We start from the raw sequence: 19685 nt of genomic DNA, 5'->3' as shown, positions 1-19685 counted from the left end.
CACCTTGCAAGCTGCCTCCCCAAAGGCGGTTTTACTGCTCTGCGGCGCCAGACTGCATGGATGGCCCTTCTTCCTCATGCTCCCTGCAGGGGGGATTTCAACTCTTGTTCCCATTGGGGAAACTCTCCCAAGACTTCTCCCTGCTGTTGTTGTTTTGCAGGGATGCAAACTATGACTAGCACCTGAACTTTGCTGCCATCGGAACCAAGGCGGGTCCCTAACGTTAAGTGACTCAGATGAGGAGTACCATTCAAGACAGCACATTCCCTGTTAATTCAGTCATTTTACCACTGTGGGGAACACCGTTTGGATGTTCTGCCTCAGGCGGCAGCAGATTTTGAGCTGCCTCTGAATGGAACAGCTGCCAGACTCTCCAAGTTCCTCTATTTTCCAGGGACAGTCCCAGATTTACAGAAGCTGTCCTAGTTTCTGATTTGATCTCGGAATGCCCCGCTTTTCCTTAGGACATCCCTATTTTCATCAGAGAAATGTTGGAGGATATTCTACCCATAGATCCAGGGCTCAGCAAAGGGTTTATATTGTATTGTCCCTGGGATGGAGGCACAACGAGAGTCCAGTTGAATTGAAATAGCACAGAGAGAATTTGGGCCCATATTGTTAGTTTCTGTAGGGAATCAGCTTTAACACAAGCAGCAAGAAAGCCCAAGTAAGGGTGCTGCTTGTGGGTGCAGATGTGGGTTGCGTTCAGCTCATGATGTGAATGTGAATGGGGCTCCGGAATGGATCCCATTCACATCCAGAGGTATCACTGTATATAAAAACATATTAAACATTAAAAAACTTCCCTATACAGGATTGCCTTCAGACGGCTTGGGGGTTGGCTAACTCTATACCCTCCAACATATATCCAATGAAAATAGGGACGTCCTAAGGAAAAGCGGGACATTCCAGGATCAAATCAGAAACCGGGATGGCTTCTCTAAATTAGGGAAGTCCCTAGAAAATAGGGACACTTGGAGGGTTTGCTTTTATTGCTTTGTTTATTTTAGATGGTTGTTCTAGTGGTTCACTAAGTGAAGCTGTCCTATGTCAGAGGCCCCAGGGAGATGTCCTGAAAGGGGCTAGTCAGATCAGAAGAAGGGATGGGAGAATCTTGAAAAGTTGCCAGCTGATGACCCAACTCATCAGGTTGGAGCTAGCTGTGTCTGTGCCCCAAAAAACATCTGAGCTGCTGGAGGAAGACACTGTAGGTGAGGATTCTGATCCCAGGGAGGTTGTCACCCAGCCACCCCTTGCCAAGCCACCCCCTGCCAGCCTCAGTCGCAGTCCCAATACCACCCACTCTACCTCTGAGCTTGGCACCACCACCTTCAGCAACACCGGTGATGAACATCTGCCTACCCAGGAGGCACCCAGTCTGGCTCCGAGCTGGTGTTGCCACCTTCTGTGTCGCCTAGGACACAGACAAGTGCAAACAGACAGCTCGTGTCCAGCTCACTAGGAGGAATTCCTGCTTCCTTGGTCAATCCCATGATGCATCTTGCTTGCTGCACTGAAACTGTGCCTGCACCACTTCCTTATGTTATGTTAGCTGATGGACCAATGTCTTCGCTTGCTTGGTCATGCCATGCACCTGCTGCTCCAGTGTGCCATGTACCATACTGAGTTGGACATTAACATTTTTAGCAAGAAACGAAATCTGAGTCTGAGTACTTCCTCCAGCATGAGCCGTGCATGACACACTGTACTCTGGATCAGAGGAAGAACAGGGTACAAAAACATATAACAGGTAAATAAAATAAATGAATCACATTTTCATAATGTTTCACCACCGGATGTTAGCCCAAGTATATTAACCAACTGTGTTGCAATGACCCATGAGCCGATACTAGATGACTACAGGTGTGGATGAGGAAGCAGGTTACAGGTAGCCATAAAGCATTAGAGAATCATAGAGTTGGATGGGACCAAGGGTCATCTAGTCCAACCCCTGCAATGCAGGAATCTCAACTAAAGTATCTATAACAGATGGACATGCAACCTCTGCTGAAAAAGCACCCATGAAGGAGAGTCCACCACCTTCCGAGAGTGTGTATTCCACTGCTGAACAGCTCTTATCCTCAGAAAATTCTTCCAGGTGTTTAGTTGGAATCTCCTTTCTGGTAATCCATTGGCATAGGTCATAGCCTCTGGAGTAGGAGAAAACAAGCTTGCTCCATCTTCTATGTGACAGCTCTTAAGATATTTGAAGATGACTATCATATCTCCTCTCAGTCTCCTCTTTTCCAGGGTAAGCATACCCAATTCCCTCAACCGTTCTTCATAAGGCTTGGTTTCCAGACCCTTGATCATCTTGGTTGCCCTCCTCTGCACACGTTCCAGCTCGTCAATATCCTTCTTAAACTGTGTCACCCAGAACTGGGTGTGGTACTCCAGATGTGGTCTGACCAAGGCAGTGGCGAAGCTACTGTGGGCAGAGAGCAGGCGGGGGTGTGGCACGCCGCCCGCGAGGGCGTGGCGGATGTTCTGGGGGCAGGGCACCTGGCGCGCAGGGGGGGTGACACGTGTCCGGGGGAGCTGCCGCGATGGCACCCTGCCGGAATGGTGGTGCTGGGGGCAGTCCGCTCCCTCCGCACCCCCACTCCTCCGCTAGTGGACCAAGGCAGAATTGAGCAGTACTAGTACTTCCCCTGTGTCCAACTATACTTCAGCCTAGAATAGAATTGGAATTTTTGCAGATACAACCACAGGACAAGAACATCACATCCAGTCCATTTACCTGGTGGTAGCCAATCAAGGAAGATCCAGAGGGAGGGCAGTCCCTAAAATCTATCTTCTAGACTACCGTATTTTTTTTTGCCAAGAGTGCCTTTCCTAGGTCAGATTATGTGGAAATCCTATCCAGCCTTTGGAACTGAGGGACTGACACTGTGTCAATAAGCATATTGATAAATTCAGAGCTACAACATGCAGGTAGCCATCAAGGCATTAACCAGCCCTGCTGAAACACACTCCACACACCCCTCTAGCTTCCCATGAGTATGGATGGGAAGTGAGGACTGATTTAGTTTCAACCCAGCCTGCAAAATCAGAAACTTTTATAGGAGGGGGGACATTTTCCAGAGAGGAAATTAGGTTTAATTGCAAGCTCAATTAAGGCAAAGGGAGTGATTGCAACTGAGCAGATTGATTAAAAAGTGGGAGAGGTTGGGTGAATTAATGTTGATCGAAGTCCAAGCTGATTAACCTGTAAAATTGGCATCACATAACTTTTCTTTTTCAGATGCCAAGACAACTGGAGATTCCAATATTTAAAATAAATGAATCAGCCCTCTAAAAGTAATTATGCGTGCTTTACACTATGACATTAAATACATTTTCACTCATTTGCTTAAACTGCAATCCTAGAAAGATTTCTGTGAGAGTTAAATCTCACTGAAATCAATGGGGCTTACTTCCAAGTAGACATTTTAAGATTGGTCTGTTAGCTTTCTAGGATATGTATTGTGTCTGGAAGAAAATGAAAAATCCAAGCCAGAGAGGCTACATTCACTGAGGGACTAAATATTATTGGATTTTCTCCCCCCCCCCCCCCAAAGTTACAGATATCTTAGCCTTTCTTAAGAATGTCTAGGGTAGGTCAGCAAGCAGGACTTGTGGGCCACAGCACACTGGATACCTGCGATGGTGAGCAACTGGTATTCAGCAACATATTGCCTCTGATCCTGGACATGGAACATAGCCATCATGGCTAGGAGCTGTTGATAGTCTTGTTCTCCATTAATTTGCCTAATCCTTTTTAATCTTCTTCATGAACACTTTTAAGTGGCTAATGCTATAGCTCTAAACACGGTACTAGGTAAGGTACAAATCTCTTTGCTTGTGGGGAGGGAAGAAAAATTATTGCTTAACCTGTTTTGATATCATTGCTATAGTTATAATAAACTATCAAGACACAGCACCCACCACTTGCTATTACAATAAACTGCTCCCCCTTTCCTTTATTTCTTTATTTCTGCACTGAATGCATGCAAGCTTGGCTGAGAAGCTTGGATGTGATTCTCCTACCCACCATCACCCAAATGGCACTTCTGCATAATGAATGATGCCCTCCAGCTGTAAAGGAGATGAAACCCAAGACTAGTAGGTTTTGCAAACCGTAGGTCTGCCCCCTCACAAACACAAAATTGTGATACAGAATTCCAAGTGAGCCACTGAGAACCAAGCTCATCCCTATATTCACAGCCTTGCTCTCTTTGTCCGCCTAGCATGCCTGGGTGTCATTTCTTGATGATCATGGCAAAGAGAAAGGACCCAAAAACTTCATAACACAACCTCTCAGCTCTTAAGCATGGCTTGGTTCAGCATTATATCACTGTTCAAAGTGTTGGTTGCAGCATAGAAAGGAAGCACTCTGCAGGACATTCATATGAATGCTCCTAGGCCCAATGGAGACAAACTTGCAAACCTTGATGCTCACAATAACTCCTCTGAGATTTTGTAGATCTAAGAGTGCCATTTCCTCAACAACATCCACTAAGATATTTGGTATCTCAAACATTTTCCAATGTTCATTAGAGGACAATTAAACCCTCTTATTTTATATCTAAAGTCTGTAAGATACCCAGATGACATGTTAACGAGCAAATCCTGCATCCATGCAGTCTCATGGTATGCCCCACCAAGGTTTTGAAATCTCAACTTCAAATTCATTTTTTTACAGCTGAAAAAGCATGTTTTCATATAAGATGTGACATTCTAAACTGCACCAGGGCCATCTCAGTTCCAAAATACCAATCTTGAAAACAAAGTTGTCCAACAGATTTCAAGTAAGGACCATGCAGTGACGGAGCTTCATGCTCCGGCACTGGGGGATGGAGAGCAGCCAGGGGTGGGGTTGGAGCGCATCCCGGGGGTGGATGGCGCCGCCTGCAGGGGCCTGGCGCCCAGCACAGGCAGGCGGCAGCCACGATGGCACCCCACCAGGATTGCGCTGCCAGGGGTGGTGTGCTCCCCCCACACTCCTCTTCCTCCGCCAGTGGGACCATGGCAGGTAAAGCAGTAGATTTTTAAAAAAATGAATAAAACAGTACACACCAGCAACTTGAAGCACCTGTAAGAGAATTGGCATTGTACCATTAAGCGGGCACACTTGGGCGCAGGTCTTCTGTTATAATGTTGACACAGGCCAGTAAGTTTTCACTGATAGACTTTGATTTGGCTGCATGACTGTAGATGTTGTGTATAGCTGTGGACATCTTTCCCTATGACACATGCATTTCAAACCCAGATTTCATATTCATTTTAAAGAAACTTGTTAGGAATGTAGTATTTCTCCCTGCTGTAAAACATCTTCTGAAAAAGCTGTTCAAAGAGAGACCTCTGCCTTTCATCTCAGGATTTAGTCACTGGCATTGTTCACTAGGCTAGAAATATTTTTTTGCTCAGAGTACACTTCTGTAGACGACAACAGTATCAAATCATAGTTACTGTATTCATTTATTAATCATATATATTAGTTGCTTTGTCATTAAGTTCTTGGGGCAACTTACAAGCAAAGCTAACAATCACACAAAAGCAGCAAGAAAACAAAACACAAAGGGTGCAATCCAGGCAAAGTTAAGCCCTTTGGGTCCCTTCCACTCTACAATTTTATGATTCTGGATGGTTAAGCAAATGCTTACATCAGTTTCACTGGCGCCAATGGCAGTAGGTGCTTGGTTTTGGGTGCCTATAGTATAATTTTCAAAAATAAAAACTGTAGACTTGAAACGGGTCAGTAAAATTAAAGCTGCAATCCTATACGCACTTACCTGGGAGAGTTGTGACTGCAGTGGGACTAATGCCAGAGCAAACATGCATTGGGTCGCACTGCCAGTCCTACCTTTTGCTCCAAAGGCAGAGTCCCCCAGCATTAGCCTCGCCACAGATTAACTCACTGACAGAATCTATAACCAGAGTCTGTGTGTTCTCAGCTATCAGGAATGCCCCCTCACATTTCAGATGAAAAATAGGTATTTTATTGTGGAATGTGGTGAATAAAGCATTGAATAGTATGGGGCAGTGAGCACATCAACAAGGGCCTGGTGACATATGGCATCAAGTAATCCATTCACTAACATGCATACCCAAAAAGCCCCTTTTCACATTTAGATGCGAATGTGTATATGTTTACAGTTACACGTTTTGCCCAGGAAATGCTGACGTATTTCAAGGCGACAGACTCTGTGCAGCAACAAATTTTGAATTCCACTTCCTGATCATAATGGCAGTGTGCCAGCCAGATAGGTACAGTTTCAGGTAACCTCCCATATGGGTATAAACCCACACGCACCAGTAATCTGAACACACGGGTACAAAGCAGGTATATCGACAGGGAGTCCGCCACTTGAAAGGCACCTGTAAAAACCCTGCACAGCAAGGTCAGCTGTCAAAAATCAGTGGACCAACCCCACTACATCAAAAGCCTGTTGACTCTTGGGAGCAGATACTACAGCTTTTCCATCCTTTCAACAAGCTTCAGCTAAAACTCTCCCATCTATTGCTAGCAAACTAGACAAATACCATTTGTACAGCAGCAATACCCCCAACAAAAGCTCATATGCAGCCACACATAGTAAAAAAGAGAACCACATCACCCGGTTCTGCCTTCAACTATCCAAGATCTTCACTGCGGGGTCACCTCCTGCAGCCCCCCCAAAAAAGAGTCCCTTCAGTGCTGAGCACACAAATGCCTTGTGTATGTGTTAAGCAACTTCCAAAGCTACTGAACAAACAATGCAAGGATTCAGGTGCAAAAACCAAGGCCGGGAGTCTTAGAACTTACATCAAGCTGGCATTCAATAGCATACAAAGCACATATTATTTTAACAGCAAAGCAGCAGGGAAGGAACTGCAAAAATGCCACGGATTCCACCTCCAAGCTTTGCCCCTGCCTTGAGCAGTTTTCAAATACCCTTGGTTGTATTACTAGAGCTTAAGTTCATCTCTAGATAGCACTGAAGGTTCTGGGCATATCAAACCCCAATCCGGACTCCGCATCCATGAGGACTAGCTGCAGTTGTTTAAACACACCTGCCATTTCCTGCCACCTTTTGTCACCACCACCGGGTGTTTAAAAACTAGCTGACAAGCACACCTAAACCCTGCTGGCTGGCTGGATCACACAGTCCGGAGAAGCAGCAAAAGTCTTATCTTTTTGTGAAGCCAGAAAGCACAACCGTCAACAAACCGAACACCTGGATTTACCTTCAAGGAAGAGGTGGCAGCATCCCTCAGTGCTGAGACGCGAGGAGGTTAAAAATAAGCCTCTTGCAGGGCAGGGTCCAACGTGGAGGTTGGGTAAAAGACAGCTGGGTGGGGCGGGGGGAGCGGTGGAAAAACTTGCTGAAGAAATGAGAAAGTAAAGGAGAAGAGAAGCGCTCACAGCTTCTTCCTCCGTCCCGGGAGATCCGTCAGCGAAAAGGCAGCGTACAACATCCAAAGGCTAGCAGGAACTGGAAGAGTGATAAAGTAGGTCTGAAATCTGAAACTGCAGGTTGGGCCAGTCATATATAAACACACGCATACACACACACCCATTCAGTCTCCTCTCTCTCTCTCTCTCTCGCCACCCCTCTGCGCTCGCTTAGTAATAGCTAAGGCAGCCCTCTAGCTGCGCGCCGGAAAACTGGAGAGGCGCTCCAAGACAATCGTGCCAGGGAAAGAGCGAGGCAGGGACCTGTCAAAAGCAAACCCACACGCCGTTCCCAGCCACGCAAAGTCTGCAACAAAAGCCGATTAAATGCTCAGGCGAGGGGCGTCAAACTGACATTCCGTTTATCTTCGCTTTGGGGAAGTGCTTTTACGTTGCTAAGGGAGAAGCATTATTCCAGAAGGTGCATAGATAAATAAATTATTATTATTATTATTATTATTATTATTATTATTATTATTATTATGAAGAAGCAGCAGCATTGCACTGAAGCTTCTCATTCATAAGTTTTAAAGTAATTTGCTGGGGGTGGGCGGATGTGCTGGGAGAAGGAGAGAGAAATGAGGTGTCTCAAATTTATGAATCAAAGTGGGTGAGCTATTTAAATGTTAAATGTGGAAATTGCAAAGCCTTGGGAATATGCAAAGCACTCTCAACTTGGTTTTTCTTTTTAAAAAGTTATTAAGGTTTATTATTTCATTTGTAACAAAAACCCATGCGTGTCTACTCAGATTGAAGTCCCATTAAGTTCAATGGTGCTTACTCCCAGAGAGATTAAATTAGGGTTGCAGCCATATAATGTCATCTTTTGCATGTAGACTCAGAAGTATGTTCCATTTTATTCAATAGGGCTTACTCCCGGGTAAGAGTGCATAGGATTGCAGCCGTCATTACTTGATAAATGATAACTGGGTTAATTCACCAAGTGCTTAAACAATTGAACGTTCCAAACAATATGGCTTTGTTACTCAACCAATTAATAATTATAAAGAGATTGACTGAATAAATAGCAGTTAATTAATGCACATCACCTTTTATTTTACAGAAGAGGGAAAGGGAAAAGAGGTTTAAAAAAAAATACTCACAGAGGAACATGATCAGCCAGAGGTCTACAGTGTGGGATAACCAGGTCTGTGAGGTCTAAACTGGGACTCAGCTACATTGGTGAAGAAAGAGTGTTTTATATGTGTTGTACATGTGATAGAACACTGTGACACCAGATGGCGCTGTGGAGTCCTGTCTTTCCCTACCAGATTTCCCTGTATGAGTTTACGATGCATTTAACTAAATCACTTCTTTGACGTGTCTAGATCCAGCCCTGCTTGTTCCAGTCTCAGGACACATGGCTCTAGCAAGCTTCTCTTGTGTCCAATAATTTAGGAACTTTCACCAATGTAAGCCAAGTTCCCACACTTTACTCTGTTGCATGTTTTGAGACTTTAGATCTCACCAAAGAGTACTTGTCCCAAACTTGGATTTTGGCATTCAGGAATTCTCCTTTATTATCTACTTTTCCCTTACCAACAACATATATAGGAGGTCAGTCATTGTCCAAGAAACCACACACTACAGCTTTCTTCTGCCCCCTCAAAATCTTCTTGGCACGAATGTTTTATTAATATAACATACAAATGTACTATGAAAGATTTCTAATGAAAAGACATCAAAGTGAAGAACGTCAAAACTTGAAATCCCAAATTACACTTGTGGCTGGGGGATTAAGAAGCAAGTCCCACAATAATTTAAAAGGAGCATTTCCTGAATGTGATGTTGATATAAAAGTTCCTTCTGCTTGACTTCTCTTCCTTTCCCCAAATTTAGTTAACCATCTATTTCTTCCAAAGAACAATTCGAAAAACTGCTGTATGGGCTAAACACAATGAACAATGGGAACTGATACGTCATCATAAATTTGTGGATGTGGACAGAAGTTCCTGAAACTCACTTGCAACAAATTGGGAAAGTTTTTGTGCTAATCTTGAATCAGTGCTAACAGGAATTAGGCTGCAGTCTCAGGTCCTTGCAAGCCACCCTCTCCTTGCATTGAATTTATTTGTTTATGCCTGTATCCTGCCATTCCTCCAAAGAGCTCAAGACTGCATACACCATTCCCTGCTCCCCTGATTTTATCTTCACAATAGCCCTCGGAGGTAGGTTAGGCTGAGAACAAAGCATCATAGCTGAGCAGGAATTTGAACTCAGATTTTGGTGGCCCAAGCCTAGTGAACTGTCCAGACTGTACACTGCCAGACTGGCTCTCTGCATTAACCTGCATGCAAGTCATTAAACACAGACCACTCTTGCACGCAAAGGATGAAGAACAGAGCCCCCAAATATCATGGGATAATTAAAGTTCCTAGTCCATGTCCCTGTTATTCAGGATGCTTGTATACAATGGGATATTCAACTTGAGAAATTCTGAGCCAGCTGGCTCAAATATACCACACTGTGTCATTTTAAATGGAGCTTGCTTCCAAAGAACTGCTAAAATTACTTGACATTTATTTTCAGCCAAACAGCAAGCATGCCTGCTCCATGGGTTTGCATTTAAAATCGGATGGAGTTTACCCACAATCTGGCCATTGTTAAAAGGCAAACTAATTCATCTGAGTGCTTTTGAGAAAGCTTCCTTGCTGGAGGGAACAATCCTTTCATGGTGGCAGGGAAATGGAACTAGATGACCTGGAAAGACATTTCCAGAGTTTATTTTTACCCTGCTAACATCTTCCTCCTATTTCTGTCAGAAACAACGGGAGAAGATTTGCCCACAGTCCAGTTGTTCTTCACTGATCCTGCGGAAGCATCCTTGGAAAGCCAAGCAGACTGCTTTTCAGGATCTGGATCATGCTGATTCTGTCCATCCATCTGTCTCGGGAGACAATGGAGGAATGAGGTCAAGCTGTTGGAAGGTTGCAGCACCTGCTGAGGCTGTAGAGCCTGATGTGGGAGAGATCAGTTTTGTTGCAGCTAGAGCAAATGAAGGCATCCAGTTGTGCTGCTGCAAATGCACCATGGCATTTCTCCTCTCTGTGCTCCTCCCAGCAGTCATTTCTCCTCTGGTCACTGCTATGCATACACGACTTGACTGCCCGTCTCCAGGCACTGCGGTCATCTGCAAGGGATTCCCCCACATGGCAGGGTTGATGTTGCCAGCCTTCATGTCTCATTTGATGACATCTTTGTAGCACAGAGTTGGTCTGCCAATGGGCCTAGTGCCTGAAGCCAGCTCCCCCTAGAGCACGTCCTTGGGGATCCTGCCATCTTCTGTTCTGTAGCAGAGTAGACGTCGCTGAGACAGAAGTATGAGCATGCTGGGAATGTAGGCTTGGGAGAGCACATCTTTGTTTAGAATTCTGCCCTGCTAGGTGATACCCAATCTATCTATATTGAAGGCATGGGGAACTGTAGACTGCAGAGATGTCATAGTCCAACACAAGGAGGAGCATAAGAAATACGAGTCACATTATATCCCTTTATGACTTGCTTCCAGTTGTGCATGGAAGCACCAAGACAGGAGCACAAGATGCTCCCATGTAGTACCATTCTTGACTAAAACGTTTAACATTTATGTAAGCAAACCCCCCAAGACAGTAACAGATTGTTGGCCTCCAGGAAGGCCAACAGAGAAATTAGGAGTGGACTGCTGATCCCGTTCCTTGCTATACTGTTATGAAAAACTGAATGGCCAGATGTTCCCCTTCCCAAGACTGTATTACAGAATCTTCAATTTGAATAGGTAAAGCATAGCCTCATTCTCGGGGGCTTGATCAGTGGCATTTGGGGTCTTTGTTTCTCCTCACTGTTTTCAGAGGAACAAGAAGGGAGCACAAAGTAATATGTTCTGGTCTTTCAAATTGTTGTGGTTTGGGAAAGCTTTGGGTTATGGCTGTATTTTTTCCCAAGAAGTCCCATGCAAATAGTTGAGAAAACCTAGATGGAGTTTTAAACATTTGACGGTGAGGAGAGAGGCTTTGAATAAGTGCTACATGATCAACCAATTCCCCATATAGAAATTTTGAAATTAACGTACAATGTAGGAATGTAACTGTGTTGTACTTTTTGGTTGGGACAATACTGCCTTGTAACTAGATCTCACAATTCTTCAGGTGTGTATTGAATTTTGCTTTTCTCTTAAGGTTTAGTATTGATACAGTGCAAGTAATTTTTGAAAGTGCAACAAAAATGCAGACAAATGCAGGCCAGAGGTAGCCAATGTGGTACTTTCCAGATGTTCCTGTATTCACACTCTCATTCCTCATCTTGTTGGCTGGAACTAACTAGAGCTGGAGTTCATCAACATCTGGAGGGCACCATATTGACTATCCCTGATGCAGGACTGCAGTCAAATAGCTTTAAACATTTCAGTTTAAAGGGCTTCATACTCTCTGCAAAAGAAATAACAGAGGAGATCAAGGGTGCCATAAGTGATTCAACATAGTTTATTAATTTGTTTGTAAGGCTCCCATGAAAGTGTAAATGGTTTTATAATGGGCTTTTACACAACTATATATTAATTTTTATTTTTTCCATGAGAGCAGCGTGTGTTAATTTAGCTTAGCCAACCAAAGAAATTGGAACGAGAAGCAGATTTTAAAAGACCCTCTTGACTAATATAGAAGATACTACAACCCGCACTTGGGCATCCAGTTGCTATAGGCAAAGCGCTGTAGGCCTTATTCCAAAATGTACCAGCCATGTGATAAAGATGAATACAGGGACTAAAAACCAAATAGAAACGGGCAGAAGGCAGGTGCTAACACTTACCTCACTGCATGGCCAGATTGTATGGACTGTAGACTCTCTATGAAGTTGCTGCCACTCCACAGTGAGCCTGTAAGCAGATACTAAGCTGCAGACAGTCTGCTGAATCTGTCCCAGTTGTACAACTGTAGCTGCAATTTAACAACCACACCTGTTTGGTGACTTTTGAAAGAACGAGGCAAAATCTGGGTTAAGTACACAGGAGGTATTTCCACTCTGGAATGTACACTCAGGAGATGGCTAAGGTTATTGGCCAAGGCAGACTGCAGCATTTCATCACGCCAGCATTACAGGGATCCCTATTTACTTCCTACAAGGGAAACTTACTCAGCAAAAGAAATAGTCTCAGCGCCCCACAGAGAACAGAGCTTGGCTCTCCCTGCCTAGCCTTTGGCACAGTGCACAGGCTTAATGTGCTTGGCAGGATCTTCCCCTGTTGTTTTTGGAAGGGCTTCATTCACCTGCTCCCTAAATTGGGAATAGCTGCACATCAGGTTTGCAGGGTAGAAGGATTTGCATGGGCAAGCAACTGAAGGGGTTCAAAAGGTAAGGGGTAAGAAGCTCTTGGAGTGTTTTGCTGGCAGGAAGTTCATCAGTTGGCTTAAAGCAAACTGGCACTTCTATGTGTCTCTAGAGTTCTCTGTATACCCATTAAAATAGCCATAGCAGTAATCCAGGTTGAATGATTTATAGAATCACTGTCTGGTACCCAGGCAAAAGTCACACTTGCCACTTGCGCTGCACCATTATTGGGTGAACAGAAAAGCTCAGGGAGAATGAATGTGCAATCCCACCATTAGTGAACGGCACATAAACTCTCATTCTTAAGCTTTTGAACCTTCCTGGGTCATGGAAGTAGAGCCAGAAGGCCTTTGGTTGGTTTTGCAATGAATCTGGGGGGCTCAGATGAAAGAAGATGCTTCACCCAAGCTCTTATTTCAAGAGATGAGTCAACAGTAATTTACCTGGCAACTTGTTGATGCTCAAATGTTTTGTGTCTTTTGTCTGTGAGGTAGGGGAAAATGCACACACACATGAGTGGCACCATTAGGGTAATATTTTAAGGCAGAAATCCAGGGCACTACTCCTCAGAATGAGCAGCAAGGTCCTCAGATGCGCCAAACCTGGCTTCCACATTCCCAAGTAAAGCAATAAACACCACCATCTAAAGAGGAGCTTCCTGAAAGACTGTTAAGATCAATCTAGATTTACCTAACTGCAGGACTGGCACATGTGAGTACACACATTTGCACACATGCACAAATGCACACACACACACACACACATTCATGTATGTCTCTTGATTTCCTTTTTTTAAAAAAAAAGAGGCCTAAGGAACACAGGTCTCTCCTAAGCCACCTGGGTGTTTATATCTATCTTATCTCGTTGAAAATAAAATATCTCAGGAAGAGCCAGAGAGATGTGCAGATCCTTAATTAACTGCAGAGCCGGCTTTTTTACTTCAGTGAAGGATGCAGTATATCCTGTTTTGATCCATGCGGCTGCAGGCTCCTTGCACTTTCCTACCTACTGGAGGGCAGCAGGTGTTTTTGCCAGTCTGCTTTGTTCGCTGGCATGTTAAATTGCTGCTACTTTCTGATATGTCAAAGAGAGTTCTCTCTTTGGCATATTCAGATCTTGCTGTCACTCAAGCCTAGAGGCGAATCTCCATAATTCTGGCAGTGCCCTCAGACCATCAGGAATGCCGTTGAACCAATAATCCCTGATGACTTAATCCCTCGGATTCATACCTTGGAAGAACAAATCTGACCTTGGAATTTCAACTGTTTTCAGGGATGTTGCAGTTCCACCATGCGACATTGATGCCAAGGACTCCACAGAAATGTGTCAATTCCACTGCTTTTACCTTGAGACATTCAATATTTGAGTCCTTTTGTTGACAAATCAAAGCACAAGGGCCTGGACTGCACACAATTGATTGGAAGACCCAGGGGCTGTTTAAAGAAAAACAACTTCTCCAGAACTCATGGAAAACAAAAAACTTGAAGCCATGGCTACGTATTGCCCAAAAGAGAAGCCCTTTCTAGTATTAGCATATAAACACCCATAGACACATCTCCATTTCCAAATGTCTCCGGCACATGTCTTTTCCCTACAGTGCCTTTGGGTAGATCCACACCATATATTTAAAGCACATTCAGTGCACATTTAAATAAAGTGACTACCCCCAAAGAATTATGGAGTGGCATTCATCTAAGAAGCCCCATCAGCAGAAACCCTGTGCAAGGACTTTTTCTTTTGCAAAGAAGCTCCCCACCTCCAAAATTGGCTATTGGGGGGGGCAGAAGAACCCCCAGTACAGTGCATGCACTGTGATCTCATATAACTTTTCAACCCAGCCAGGAAAAGCTGCTTTTTTAAGTGAACGAAGAACCATAATGCAAAATTACAAATATGCCACAATAGATCACATGGTCCACTGGAGGGCAGGGACTGGCAAATCATCAAAAGTGTTGGGATCCAGCCCTTGGCTATAGGAGAGGCCATCCTGCTTATCACTAGGAAAACCATCTACTGTACTGTGTCTGCCAGGTTGATATTGCATATTCCTACTTGGGGGCTTGTTAGCTACCTGAGCTCTGCAATTTGCACAGCTCTCCAATTATGAACATTTACTCTCTATAAACAAGCAAGAATGTTGTAGTAAACTTTTACAAGTTAGTAAAAACAAAACATGATGATGATAGTTAGATAGATAGATAGATAGATAGATGATAGATAGATATACATATACAAACACACACACACACACACATTGTACACATCATATCCTTATAGTTTTGATGTTCTCTTAAATTGTAAATTAACACATTTTATTTTGACAGATTATCCAAGAAATATGCATTGTCCTATATGAAATATGTAAAGCACTAGTGGGAACTTTCTTCTGTAATTTCAGTTGTTAATTTAAATACCCTTGATTTCAATCAAACCACCTATGAATGAAGTATATAGTATATAGGAAACCCAGCCAGATGGGCGGGGTATAAATAAATTATTATTATTATTATTATTATTATTATTATTATTATTATTATTATTATTATTACATTACTACTACTACTACTACTACTACTACTACTACTTCAACAGTGATGCTCTCAGTCTCTCACACATCCCCTACAAGCTGAATTCCTTTGATTTGACAGTACATCCCATTGGCAACCATTGATGGGACTTACCAGAGTGAAACTACAGGACTGTGTTGTTTATTCAAATTGGAGACTTTGTAGAAATAAGCACTGAAGTTTTAGGAAGGTGCCACAGATGCACTTAGACAAAGGCCCTGTAGCCTGCCAAGAGTTACTGTGCTATAATGGTTAAAGAGTTGAACTAGGAATGTCAAGACCCAGGCTTAAATTCCCATTCTGCCCACTCGGTGACCTTGGGCCAGTCACTAAATCTCCAGCCTCACTTGTGGCGAGGATAAAATTGGGAAGGTGCCACCTTACAGATCTAGGAGGAAAGGTGGGATAATATAAACATAATAAATCAATGCCCACTTCAAACTGCAGTGTACTAAACAATTGATTATCACCTGCAATAACTCTGACTCCAAGATATGTCTCTTGCCCTCCACAGACTCAAGTAACTCTGCCTTTAGCCTTAGTCATTACTGGCTACTCGCAAGGAAGCTTAATGGTTCCAAGGCTATGCCGACCTCAAAGCAAAGCTTCTATGTTTCCCACCCCTAGCAGCCCCAAATTCAACTCCTCAATCTTCACCCCCAGTGATATGTGAACAGAACCAGGCTCCAAAGACACTATTCTAGCCTCATTTCCTATGTTTCTGAAAGTCATTCTCTGAGATGGGTGGAAAAAACCTTTTAAAGGGGAAATGTTTTTTATCCAATGCTCTCTGATTTTAACTTTTTAAGGGAGATGTGAGGGGTTTTTTTTAGAATTAGAAACCTTGGGATTTATAGTTCATCAACAAAAACCTTCAGAGGAAATAATACAGACCCTTGTATAAACTAGCAATGTGAGGGTTGTTGTTGTTTTTTTAAAAAAAGGCTGAACTCAATCAGGATCTGATTTAGCATTCCTGATATGACATATTTGGCTTATATTTAGCAAAGAACACTTTTTTAAAAAAAGGATGCCCTGTTAACTTTTGTGCTGGATAAATATCACATTAAAAAATTCTAATAGCTCAAAGCATTTGAATGGAAATATTATGAAGAATAATTGTTATATGCAATGGAAGTAATTTTTATTGGAATACTCATAAGTATATTGCAAGACAAAAGCCTTTACTCTGATGCATTTAAACATTCTTCCATCAGCAGTTCTAGAGGGGAGATTCCCCCTCCCCCCAAAAATCCACCTTTCTTCCCAGAGTTCTCAGCATTTTGCTATAGATGTTGTTTTTATTGTACCAGAAATACTATTACCAGTACCACTTGCAACATATTTAAATACCTACTAATGTCACTTCCAAGTACTGCCAAAATATCTGCTGTTGTCAATGTAAATGGCTCTGTGAATCTGAAAAGGTAGAACTGATAACTCATGTTCTTACGCAATGCTCTTTTTATCATGATACATATAACATTTTTACTGAACCCTTTTTAAGGAAATTCCCAGGAGGATCATGTGCATTTCATGCTTTTTTTATTCCTTCCTGATCAGAATGCATTCATCTCTTCCAGGCTAGCTACATATTGCGCTGCTTCATGTAAAATTCACCAGGGACTAATTTTAGTAAACTCATAATTTCATTTTCTATGCCTGGCATTCTATTGCATGACACAGATACTTGTAATTTTTATAGCTGCATTTTTTATTTTCTTTCATCTGCTATTATTTTCTATATTTGTACAAACTTCCTTTTTGAATACTGGTAATTGACCATAATAATGAGATTGGTGGATGGATGGACTGATTGCAAGACACAACAACTCACAAGATTAACATTTTTAGAAAAAGACATCAGAGTGCTGGGGGGGGAATACAAACATACTAATTTTAGCACGCTCAGGGAATTACACATCTACATGTGCAATCTAAATAGAATACTATTTTCAGGAACTGAAAGTGGGATGTGAGAACGCAGTCCTGCCAACCAGACAGCAGCCTGTCATATCACTGAGACATTCCTAGAGGACAAACACAATATGCTCACCTGAAAGTCAACTGAAGGCTGTCCGTCTCTGCCAGTTCCTAACAAGACTGACCAATGCTTATTAATATGCTAGTTGGGTGTGGGATGATCAACAGCTCTTATCTGTTTCTCCCTCCTAAGAAAAGAAGCTGGGGAAGGAACGTGCCTGTCAAAGGTTCCCCTCTACCCCCAAGGCCACAGTCCTGGCATGCAAGGTCTTGCCCTTCTGACCTGAGATTTCAGGCACAACGAGGAACAGGCTGTTTAATTCCATCTCAGCTATTCTGTCTGGGAAAGAAGAATTTATTGCCTTGTGGTTTGGAAACCTTGATTCCTCCCTATGTAGAAGGAATCTGCTCACTGGCAAATTGTGGTCTCTCCCACCGGACAGTCAGGATCTGCCAACCTATTTGGAACTGAGGGCACATTACGCATTTTGGAAAAGGGCCATGGGCATCACCCCATCTGGCTCCTTCTCACCCCACTCCCTCAGATTCCTCTCCTTCCCAAGAAAGAAAGGATACACACCTTTCTTCTGCTCTTTCTGGGCAATTTAAAGCTCCATGTCTGAGTGCCCTTGTTAGCTCCAGAGCTTTCCCCACAATACCTGCTCTTTAAAGTTCAACTGGAGCAAACGTCAATCTGCAGAAAAGCTGAATTGATGTTTGCTCCGATTCAGCTTTAAAGAGGGAGTTCTTGTGGGAAAATCTCAGAGGTGGGGATGCTCAGACATGGAGCATTAAAACACGGACCTCTGCCCTGGAAAGAGCAGCATAATCCCATACATATATTTTACCCAGACCACCATGGAAAAGCAAAGATTCTGTAGAATTAAAATGGAATTTGCATTATTTTGTTTCGGATCCTCCAATATCAGCATCAAATTAAAGCTCACATTGGTAGACTGCACAGGAAAAAAATAGTCAATCTGGTGCCTGCCAGATTGACTTATGGCACAAATCCCCATGGATATTCATGATTTTTCCATAGGGTGGTAGCAAAACCAGCAGCAAATCACAGAACACAATTGTAGTCACAGAGGTGACCTATGATTTGATGCTGGTTTTGAGAGAATACCTTGTGGGGGAGGGAAAGATCCATGCTACCAATCATGTTTTTGTGCCATGGCAGTGATAGACAGCACCAGATCCATGAGTTTTACAGTCAGTTGAGACAGTCCATGGGAGGAAATGTACAGTTGTACAGTACGGTAAATGTATAGTGAAAATGTACAGTTTTACTAGATCTCAAGTGTTTGTGTGTGCATATACTTTCTATCTGACTCCAATCCCTCTTTCTGTCCTCTGATTCATGCACCCCACTTCCTCTCCATTTGCTTTCCCCCCAACAGTCTCCCAAATTGCCCCCTTTTCCCTCCTGCCTGCTCAGGAACTCAGCTTTCTGTTTAGCTAGCCAAGTAACTCAGGTGCCAATTTACGGTAACTTTTAAAAATCACATAGAGCTGAAAAAGAAAGTGGGAAAGAGAGTCATTCTTCCAGCTTTCGCTTCTTTTTGCTTTTCAGACAGTGGGAAAGAATACAACCACCCCACACAAGGAAGTGTTGAAGGCACCAGGGGAAGTCCTCAAGGGCACCACTTTGCCCAGACACACCACACTGCTGATCCCAGAACTAAATGCTGAGCTGCCCATTGTCATGGGCAGCACAGACACAGAAATGAGCCACAGTGTAATGATCTATGATCAACTTGTGCTTATCTACATCTTACACTTGGTTACTCGTGCTGAGCTGAGCTCCTTGAGGAAAGGTGGGATATAAACATCATCATAAATTTTTATTTATACCACGCCCTTCCCAGTTTAAAAACCGGGCTCAGAGTGGCTAACAGCAAATATAAAACATTGATTAAAATGCGACTTAAAAACAGCATAAAATACAACATAAAATGCAGCATCAATATCAATAAAATTCTAAAATTCAGGGGTCATTTTGAGAGAGGGGAAAAAACCCCAGTCAGTAGACATCAAATGATCGCCAGGGCTAACTGGCCAAGTTGGTCCTACTAGGGCCAGCAAGGAGACCAGGGAAGAATTTAAATGTGGGGTCCCAGAAAGGGTTTCTTCATAGAAGAGGGAAGGGAAAAGGGAATAGAGGATCAGACTAATTCAAGTTGAAGTCCAGACGGAATAGCTCTGTCTTACAGGCCCTAAGGAAGGAGATCAAGTCCTGCAGAGCCCTACTCTTGTGGGACAGAGCATTCCACCAGGTCGGAGCTGTCACTGAAAAAGCCCTGGCCCTGGTGGAGGATAGTCTTAGGGCCCAGGACCTTCAAGCTATTATTATTCATGGACCTTAGGGTCCTCTGCGGGACATACCAGGAGAGGCAATCCCGTAAGTACGAGGG

The 19685-nt window shown here is 43.3% G+C and overlaps 1 protein-coding gene across 33 annotated transcripts in view; it reads right to left on the bottom strand.

Annotated features, from left to right (window-relative positions):
- PLEKHA6 (pleckstrin homology domain containing A6) overlaps positions 1–19685 on the bottom strand; it is a 195331-nt gene that overhangs the window by 125577 nt on the left and 50069 nt on the right. For 8 of the 33 annotated variants that reach the window (XM_083445489.1, XM_083445494.1, XM_083445499.1 and 5 more), the window contains exon 1: positions 7210–7538. The exons of 20 other annotated variants lie outside the window; for them this stretch is intronic. The gene's annotated coding sequence lies outside the window, so the exon portion shown is untranslated. Of the gene's footprint in view, positions 1–7209; positions 7542–19685 lie in introns of those variants that run through there. 5 more of the 33 variants (XM_083445480.1, XM_083445488.1, XM_083445485.1 and 2 more) reach the window with 3 other exon arrangements.

This window comes from Podarcis tiliguerta (genome assembly GCF_965153285.1).
Source record: "Podarcis tiliguerta genome assembly, chromosome: 6".
In the NCBI taxonomy this organism is placed as follows: Eukaryota; Metazoa; Chordata; class Lepidosauria; order Squamata; family Lacertidae; genus Podarcis; species Podarcis tiliguerta.
Note: the sequence above shows the minus strand (reverse complement) of the source record. Positions and strands in the feature narration are given on the sequence as shown.